The following is a 9934-nucleotide window of genomic DNA, read 5'->3' as shown; positions in this document are numbered from 1 at the left end:
GCGCCAGGCACCGCACGCGAACCTTCTGGGAAAAGTAGGGGAACGTCGCGGTGCGCGGCGGCTCCCTTTCCGCACAAAACCCTAGGAACCAGCCGTGCGTGCCCGCTCGCCAGGCGTGGCGCGGGAGGGGAGGTGAGGTTCGCGGGAGAGGAGGTGAGGTTCGCGGGAGAGGCGAGCCCCCAAGGGCGAGCGAGCTGTCCTCCACCGCGTCCCAGTTCAAGTTTCGGTGGAAACTTTCTCCCGGAGGCTCCGCCCCCTTCACCTAGGAAACCCGTGCGCGCCCGAGCGCGCGCAACCCGAGTCCCCGGAGCACCTGGCGGAGGCGGGGCGAGGCGACGGGGCGGGGCCGTCGGGGGGCGTGGCCCGAGGCGGCGGAGGCCCTGGGGGCGGGGTCTGCGGCCAGCTCCCCTGAGTCGCCGGGCAGGTTGGGCTCTGCCCCTGCCGCCGCCCCGCCCAGGCTCCTCGGAGGGTGCGGGCTGTGTGTGGGGCGGGAACGAGTCCCGGACCTGCCAAGGGCTGACGCGCAGGAGAAAAGTTGTGCCTTGACCTTCTCTCTCTCTCGGTGATTTGTCCCCGGGTCCTCAGGCTGAGTGGAAACCGGGGCTGGAGGTCACCGCGCCCAGACGCCCGAGGGCAGCTGCCCGGGCGCCCGGAGTTGGGTGTTGGGCCCGGGAGGAGCCGGCTCTGCCCCGCAGTTAGTGCCCTGCGCACTGGCGGCTCGGTTGTCCCCCGGACTGCCGCACAAACTTTCTGACTGTCGAGGGGACACTGCGTGCGTGGCGGGTGGACCGCCCGTAGGTAAGGGATCTGCGCATGAAGGATTGCTTTTTATTTTATTTTAGGATGTTGGAGGAAGAGAAGGGTGTCCCGAGAGCCTCCTTCCTGCATCCTGTTGGGCGACAGGGGTAGGTTTTTGAAGAGAGGGAGGGCAGGGAGGCTGGGACCTGTGACTACTGCTCCGGACGCTGCGGGCTCTTGCACGCGACGTTACTCACGACTGACCCTGGGCGAGCGAGAGAGCTGGCTTGTTTTGACGGAGGAAGATGTCATCAGGCTTTTGTCGGGTCCCTCGGGTCGCAGTGCCTGGGTCTCCCAGGAGGAATTGGCGAAGGCGATGAGATCTGAATCTGTCTTCCTCTCCAAACCTCCTGGCGTACACTGAAATTGGAGGCGGTGCCTCTGAACTTGCAGCACTTTTCAAGCTGAGAGGAATTTGCTGTTGAGTAGCTGTTGCTCAATTTCATAAATTCGCTGAAACTGGATTCGAGTTATGGTTCTCATCGACAGTGTGTGTGGGTTCTCTGGCTTCAACAAAGCTCTTTTGTTAAACCCACTCCTGTTGTGAGGTAGTAGACTCGCTGTTGTTTTATTTCAAGTTTGGGTAGATGAGGTATTGGCGGCGACAGCTGCTCTGTTTGCTTAGAACTTTGGGAATCAAGTGTGTGGGTCCGGAGAATTAGCCCAGGGTGGCTTCAGCCTCCTGTACTTGACAGATCAGCCGCCAGCCATTCCACAGGTGATGCAGCCCTAGACATCCAGGTGCAGGGAATACCATCCTGACTCTCCTTGGAGGACGAGAGCTCCAAACTGAAGAAAGACAGCTCTCAGGGGGAGGAAGGGTGGGAAATAAGGCAGGCAGACCAATTACATGTCCTTCTAGCTGGGGCTAACTACTCCCTTGGCTGCTCTGGGAGGGTCTTGCTATCAAGTTCATCTCATTGGGAAGTCAGCTGCTTTTCAGCTAATGGCCATAGCAGCTCTGATGAAATTATATAGGTCACTGAAAAATAAATTCCTGCTTAATCACCTTTATCCTGTTGATTAACAAGGGGGAAAATTCCCCCTCCTTAATGTACCTGCCTGACCTGCAGTTCACTAGATAGGATTTTTCTGAAGCTGTCTGGACTCTATGGACCCCAGCCAGTGCCCCCATTTGGAGAATGTCAGTGGTCTTCTTGGGACAGAAACTGAGTTAGAGATTCATTCAGTCCAATATGGCAGACAAGTTGGCATTAAAGATCGATTTCTTTGAGCATTAACGAATTCTTTCTCATGACGCTGCTAAGAATTTTAAGGTCGGGGTCCCATTTGTCATTTGTCTTATGGTTTTAGGGATATGATTAAATTAGAGAAGCAGGCATTGCTGAAGTGGATTTAGAATAGTTGAGAGCGGTCTAATAATATAGGCTTAACTACCCAGCTAGCTTTTTCTTGCTTCCAACAAGAGGCACCATGGGGCGGACGTTCCACTTTAAATGCAGGCCTTCGGAGACTGGAAATGACAAGGGTGTTCTGTTTTCTTCAGTCAGAGTAATACACTGCTGGACGGTTCTTTACCTCCCAGATTTAGTTCAGAAGTCTTTCTGCGAAGTCCTTTCTATAGCAGGGCCCTAATAGGCAATGGCTATAAACCAAAAGCAAGCGTACGAACGTACGTGGCCGGGTGGGGTAAATAGAAGACGCCGGGGAGTACAGTTGTGAGCTTGGGCTACTTTTGTCTTTCGGTACCGTGGATTGAAATCAATACCCCAGGCGTGCTAGGCAAACATTTTACCATGGCATGGCATCCTTGGTCCTCTGGGGTTACTTTTCAAAGGAGAATTTGGTGAAGAATATCCCTCCTCTGTGAAAATATTACAGAAGGACCATCTCCGATCTCTGCTTAGAAACCCGATCTTCATTCTGTGTGCAGTTGTCTCTGTGGTAGTTCCCAGGCCCCTGCCAAGGGCGGACCCCTGGACTCTGGCTTTGAAGCCCGATTTATAGCTATTTCACCTTTAGTTTCACTGACTTCCAAGCCCTAGTTAATAACCTCTACAGAGGAACAGTGCTCAGGAGTGACCAGAACCCTGAGGATTTCCTTTATGGATCTCTTGGATAAAACAGTAACAGAAGCAGACCTTTCTACAGTGTTATGATTGACAGGTGCTTTCAGGTGTGCCAGATTAAAGCCGTGTAAAGCAAACACTTTTCAGTGAGTGATTGCACTTAGACTACCTGGGAGAAAACAGGTGAGGTTCAGGGTGGTAAAAAGACTTATTAAGGACATACCCAGCTTTGGGGAGTAGGGGACATAGACCTCAATGTAAGATTGTTGACTTATGGGCCATATTTTTAATTTTGCCCCTGTTACAATTCAGGAAGTTTTTGGATGTAAAAGGGGATTTTATTTTATTTTATTTAAAAGACTCTGTGGTGAGTGCATATGTTTTGGAAGCCAGAGGACAATGTTACGTGTTTTCCTCAGTCTCTCTCCACCTTGTTTTTTGAGACAGGATCTTCCGAACCCAGAAGTCCTGAGGGGTTTGGCGGTCTCCACCTCCCTGTGCTGGGATTGCAGGTGTGCTGCTGCTGTCCCTGGCCTTTTTACTTAGGAGTGTAGTAAGCAAGTGCAGGTCCTCGTCCTTGAGCAGCGAGTACATTGCTGCCCAAACCATCTCCTCAGCCCAATGAGAAAGTTTGTTTATCGACATTATTTATTTATTTGAGCGTGAGAGAGCAAGAGCAAGAGAGCGAGCTCATTACTGCTGCGGTAGATGTGTGGAGGTCCTAGGGCGTCTTGCAGAGCTGATTCTCTCCTTCCACCTTTACATGAGTTCCAGGGAAGGACCCCAGTTCATCAGGCTTGCTCTCCAGGCTCCGTTAACTGCTGAGCCATCTGAGGCCAGCCCCAGATCTTAGTTCTTATTAATCCAAACGAGAACTCCCGAGGAGTTAGGATAGCAGGAGTATGGTACATATATATAAAGTTATATAATATATAGATATATATTATATATTAACATATAATCACTGGAAAAAAAACCACAACAAAACTCCGAGGTCCAACCCAAATGAAGAAATAAATATATTCTTTACAAATAGTGGAATAACTACAAGAAGAAATAGCTATGAATTGAAGAGTATATTATTTATGTGTATGCTTTTAAAAAACTCCTCTGGCAAGGATAGAATCAAGGCCTGTTGTCGGATTTTCGAGCTGGTGGGGACCACCGAGACTTTTCCACTCTTTGATGGTGCTCTGAGGAAACTGAGGTGTTGGTGTTTACACGATTTACCTGATACCTTGCTATTGTAGAGATGAGAACCAATTTCTCCTATTCTTTCCCCAGAAGAGAGAAAGTCATCCATGGTAATAATTCCTTAAACAACTTTCGAGCATGAAAACTTTTTTAAAAAAGTTTTTCTATAATCTTTGAATAGTCAAGGGACTATGAATTTAGAGACATTGCCATTCATGTTATTTCCTTTATAAAAGTACTTCAGATACTTTTAGAGTTTGAGGAATTCTTACTTTTTGCCATTAAGTTTGTGGTTACTTTTTGCATAGTATTAGAAGCCTGCAGTTTATCTGCAATGATTTAGAAGTTGACAGCATTGTTCAGTTGAATTTGAGAAACTTAAATTTGCAGCTCAGTTTTGTTCTGAGAAGCTGATACTGGAACAGGCACCGAAGAGGCTTCCCAGCATCCACAGTGTTGTTTCATTTTTAAGTTCTAAGAGTAAGGATGCTGCTGCCTTCCGAAAGAGAAGTTGAGATATTTTCGGTGAATTGTAAAGAGTTTTCTACTCTTTATAAATACGATTTTTGCCTACTTCTGATCATATTACTAACACAAAGTGATTATATTTATGATTATGTATGTTATACCATTCAAAATAAAAAGCTAGGCATTAATGAAGTATATTGTTGAAAGTTAAAAGCGCATTGAAATCTTATATTCTGGAAAACCTGAGGCAAGTACATGTATTTTTCCTCTTAAACTTTTCCTTATAAATCTGACAACTGATACTGAAACCCACTTTAGATCAAAAAGTTATTTTTCTCATGTGAAGTATGTATTTGCTGTTGTTAGTAACAACTGGAGTTACACTAAGCAGTTTTCAAGTTGAGTTTTGTTCATTTATTTTGCTGAGTTGAGAATGTCTCCCCAGGGCCTCATGTATGGTAGGCAGATGTTCCTTCCATGGAGCTACCATCCTGGCCATTGCTTTTTATTTATATTTTATTTTTTAAAAATTTTTATTTAATCTTATTTCATGTGCATTGGTGTGAGGGTGTCAGATCCCTTGGGACTGGAGTTACAGACAGTTGTGAGCTGCTATGTGGGTGCTGGGAATTGAACTCAGGTCCTCTGGAAGAACAGCCAGTGCTCTTAACTGCTGAGCCATCTCTCCGCCACTGCTTTTTATTTTTAACTTGACAGTGAATCTTGAAAGTGTTTCCGTGATCATACACATAGATGATCCTTGTGTCTTTTTAAATTGCTGTATAGTATTATATTGAGCAGCTGTATCATGGGCCACTTAAACAGTTTCCTATTCTTGGGAATCTGGGTTGTTTCCCATTTTTTTCACCAACAGCTCTAGAAATCACCCTTGAAATCCTTGAAACTACATTCGTGTGTTTTCAGTAGGACAAGTTTGTGGAAGAGGCACCAATATGAAAATGTCAGCTTTTTCAGATTTACGTTTTCTCTGATAGTGTCCTTTCAATGTTTGGTGACATTAACACATTCTTTCTGAGTGTACAAGTTGAGGACAGGTGACTGGGGAGGTCACCATAGTGCAAAGCTCTTAGGTGGGGTTTGCTTCATTTTCTTACATTTCAGGTTCTATTTGGTTTTAATCTTTTCCCCAAAGAGGAGGAAGTAATTGATAACAGCTATAAAATCACTCTGCAGTTGTTGGATGATCTGCTAATTGGTTTTTATGAAGCACAGTTTTTTAGAAAACATTTTCTTCAGAACATTATTCTAAGACATGCCATTAAGGGGTTCAGAGTATCCACTGGCTTTGGCAGAATGCTGGGAATGCAGTTTGGCCCCTCTCTTTGTATTGTGGAGTTTGTCTCACGGTCATGGATCAATTATAGGGTCTTTGGGCTTGTATCAGGAATTGATTATCCTATGCTGTGTGTGTGTGTAAAATGTGAAATGAGATACTTTATGAATTTTAGGGCTCATGCTCTTGGGGAGAGTGGGAAGAACTTTCCAGGATTTTCTTGTGGAAACGTTTTTTACTGACCCTCAAAAAGAGGCGATTAAGGGCTAGAGAGATGGTTCAGTGGTTAGGAGCATGTGTGTGCTTGTCTGTGGAGGCCAGAGGACAACCTTGGCTGTCATCCTTAGCGATGCCAACTACCTCCTTAGAGACAGGGTCTGTCATTGACTGCAGCTCACCAGCCCGCCAGTGAGCCTCAGGGAGCCTCAGGGAGCCTCCTGCCTCTGCCTCCCAGGTGCTGGGATTAGAAGTGTATGCTAACATGTGGGGCACTTTTCTGTGTTTTGGGGATCTGTCCCATGTCCTCACGCTTTCATGGAAGCACTTTGCCTACTGAGCCATCTTCCTAGCCCCCGATTTTCCACATGAAAAATTTTCTTAATAAAATAAAAATTTCTTAGACATGGACTTTATGATTTGCATATACTTGTTTTGATCTTTTCTTGGGGGAAAATACATGTCTAATGTATTATTGTTGATTATTGTCTATTTTATAACACTAGCATTTTTTGATGTTGAATATTTGAAATCTAATATATATATATATATATAATATATATATCACAAGGTATTTGCATTTTTGTCTTATTTTAAGGCCATGATGTAGTAGTTTAAATGCTTATGAGAAATCCAACAACAGGATTTTTTTTTTTTTTTTTTTTTTTTGGTTTTTCGAGACAGGGTTTCTCTGTGTAGCTTTGCTCCTTTCCTAGAACTCACTTGGTAGCCCAGGCTGGCTTCGAACTCACAGAGATCCTCCTGGCTCTGCCTCCTGAGTGCTGGGATTAAAGGCGTGCGCCACCACCGCCTGGCTCAGGATTTTTATTAACCTTTATTTGCTTGAGGAAACATAAAAGTATTTGATATTTACCTATCAATCGTAACAAAAAACCTCAACCAGCTGTGGTGGCCATATCTACAATCTTGCACAGGAGAGCCTACAGCAAGATGAGTGCTGCAAGTTTGAGACCAGCCTGGGCTACATAGGGAGCTAGCCTGCGCCACAGTGTGAGACCCTGTCTCCTTCCCACTTCAAGCTAAAACACCTGAAATCAAACCACAAACTTAGCTAATGTTTATTTCCGGTCAGCTCGGTGAGTTTTCCTCCCAAGTTCCTCCTTGTGCGTCTTTGACATTTGACTGCTGAGGACCTGGAATGCCCTTTTGGAAAAGTTGCTGTAGATAGTAAGAATCAGCTTGTCACAGTCGAGAAGTGGTTGAGTTGGCCCATCTCCTTTTTGTTTTCTTCAGTGGAATCCTCCCTCTTGACGATGGTTTAGGCTTGGGTTGTCACCCAGGAGTGGCCATTCCTGCACAGTGAATCATAAAGCGATTAGGGTTGGCAGTGTTTGCCGCCTCAGTTTGCTGACTCAGCCTGACTGCGTGCCTGCTGTCGTCCAGCTTCTGTCAGGCCAGGAGTCAGCTCCCAACTCGACTCTTCCCCGTGCAGTTAATTCCTAAGTTTGCATCTTTATTGCTGACCTTTGGAGTCCTTGGCTTTCTTTGCCAGTTTCTTCTTTATAGATCTATATAGGTCCACCCTGATAGCAAACTGAACTACAGAGAACCTGGAAATGGTAAGGTGTGCTTGTCATCCTAGCATTTGAAGGTTGAGGCAGGAGAATCCACAGTTCAAGGCCAGATTGGCTACACAGCAAGGCCCTATCTCAATATATATGCTATACAGTGCAATACACATCAATATAATACAATGCAATAAAGTACAGTATAACACAATGCAATGCAACACAACACAAATAATAACCCCACATCTTAGTCTCCTATCAGAATTACTTATATTGAGGAGAATCATAGAAACGTTTGTTATTGATCAACTGTCTCTTACTGCATAGATAATTGTATTTTTCATCTTGCTTCTGTTTTGCTTTTCTTCTCCTCATCACCCATTTCCATATCAAGGTCAGTTTAATTTGCTATTGTGTTTCCTTGCTCTTGCTTCATGGTCCTTATTGCCTGCTGGGTAATGACTCAGCTCAAGGTGTGAAGGTTTGTTTGATGTGTCAACTTGGTTAGGCAACAGCAAGGTGTCCAGTACTCATCCTGGGTGTGTCTGTTAGAGTGTTTCTGGATGGCATTGAATTTGGAGTTGGTGGATTTAGTAATGCAGATTGCTCTCCTCAATGTGAGCAGGGTTTATTCACTTGATTGAAAGTCTCCATAGAACAAAAAAAGGTTGAGGCAGCATGAGCTTGTTCCCTCTTACTGTGGTGCCTGGTGATTACTGGTTTCTTCTTTCCCTGCCTAATTGGGTTAGGGTTTTGGTCTTTCACTTTAAGGTTTAGGCCCAAATGGAAACTTACTGCTTTTCTTGGATTTCAACTTTCCAACAGCAGACCTTGAAATTTCTTAGCATCTATAATCACATGTATTAATTCCTTATAATAATTCTTTTTATAAGAGCCGATCTCTCTGTCTTCTCCTTCCCCCTCTGTCCCTTTCCCTCTTCATCATCTCCATCATCTCGATATTCATCATCTCTCATCTCCTATTTCCATCATCTTGATCTCCCATCTCCTCTGTCTCTCATCAATCTCCCATCTATCTCCCATCATCTTCCATCTCCATCTCCATCATATGTTCTCCTGGCTGTGTTTTTCTGAACAACCCTGACTGATAGGGGCCTCTGTGACCTGATGCCCTGTGCAGATGCTCTGTTTGGAGGCTGTGCTGGTCTGTTCCTCATTCCTGAACTCGCTCTACCTCTTTCCTCCTCTCACCTCTTCTGAAATCATTCTTTCCTCCTTTCAGTTATTTCAGGAATGCACATTCTTGAAGCCTCGTTCAGCATCTTTGATCTACATTCATTCTTCCTTGGCTGTCTTTCCTGAAGCAATGTCATGCCATCTCATTTCTCTATGCCATTTTAGGAGCTTGGCCATTTGATGGCCTCTAATGTTATCTTTGAAATGTTTGTTCTTTCCCCCAGTAATAGTATAAAATCTATAGGACTGAAGTCAAGTTATATACTTACAAATCCTCTACTGTTCTGGGCCTGCCATTTTTTCAGTTAGTAGATGACCAGTGTATATTTACCTACTATTGTTATTTTAAAAATACTAAGGTCTACTAAGGGAAGAAAAGGTAAATGAAAGGCTTGTATGCACCCCCTTTGCCCTCCCAATCTTGAGACTATGGCCAAAATGTCTAATTCATTCCTAGAGGGACCCAACCCTTTCCCAGTGTGGTGTTCTCTGAAGTGCCTGCAAGTTCTCTGAAGTTGTTTCACAAAGGAAGCTTATATATCATTCTTAACTTGGAGTCAACCTTTATTAAGGAAAAGAAATGAGTAGTGTTTAAAGTCTGGTTGAGGGGCCTAAGAGATGGCTCAGCAGGTAAGAGTGTTTACTGCTCTCATGAGGACACAGGTTCAGTTCCCAGCACCCACGGAACTGCAGCTCCAGGGGGATCTGACACCTTTGGCCTGCATGGGCACTGGCACTCATGTACACACCCCCTTCCCATATGCACATAATTAAAAATGCAGGAAACCTTGGAAGTTCTGTTGAGTCTGTCTTTCTTGAGGTACTGGTTTGAAGTTCTTTGGTGCCATCTGGTTCTCTTGAGTCTCTTTTAGTTCCCTTTGCTCTGCTTCTGCCTCAGTCGTTCCCTATTTTCCTAAATATGCTCGGCAACACTTCAGGCAAGTAATTTTGAACAAATGTGAAGAAGACATGTGGAAAGTGAGCTGTGTGTTCCTAGGAACTTTGTGTATGTCTAATTTGATGTCAGTTTCATCCAAGCACAGGTGTGACCTTCATTCTTTTCCCTATGGCGGGATTTAGTTTTAGAGACTCACCATTGGAAATTTGTTCTCATTCTTATCTTTGGCTGGTATGTAAGTTCAAAATGTTGCTCGGCCTCCGTGCTTTTCATCACTGTTGCTCTGTTCTCTTGTATTTGTTTTAAACCT

General features: G+C 44.8%; 1 protein-coding gene across 9 annotated transcripts in view; it reads left to right on the top strand.

The window, feature by feature from the left end:
- The first annotated feature begins 416 nt into the window (after nt 1-416).
- The window catches only part of Fhip1a (FHF complex subunit HOOK interacting protein 1A), a 236394-nt gene continuing 226876 nt past the window's right edge, over nt 417-9934 (top strand). For 5 of the 9 annotated variants that reach the window (XM_076574338.1, XM_042279223.2, XM_076574340.1 and 2 more), the window contains exon 1: nt 417-798. The gene's annotated coding sequence lies outside the window, so the exon portion shown is untranslated. Of the gene's footprint in view, nt 799-842; nt 906-9934 lie in introns of all 9 variants that reach the window. The other 4 variants (XM_042279225.2, XM_076574336.1, XM_006985330.4 and 1 more) reach the window with 2 other exon arrangements.

This window comes from Peromyscus maniculatus, chromosome 6, assembly GCF_049852395.1.
Source record: "Peromyscus maniculatus bairdii isolate BWxNUB_F1_BW_parent chromosome 6, HU_Pman_BW_mat_3.1, whole genome shotgun sequence".
In the NCBI taxonomy this organism is placed as follows: domain Eukaryota; kingdom Metazoa; phylum Chordata; class Mammalia; order Rodentia; family Cricetidae; genus Peromyscus; species Peromyscus maniculatus.
Note: the sequence above shows the minus strand (reverse complement) of the source record. Positions and strands in the feature narration are given on the sequence as shown.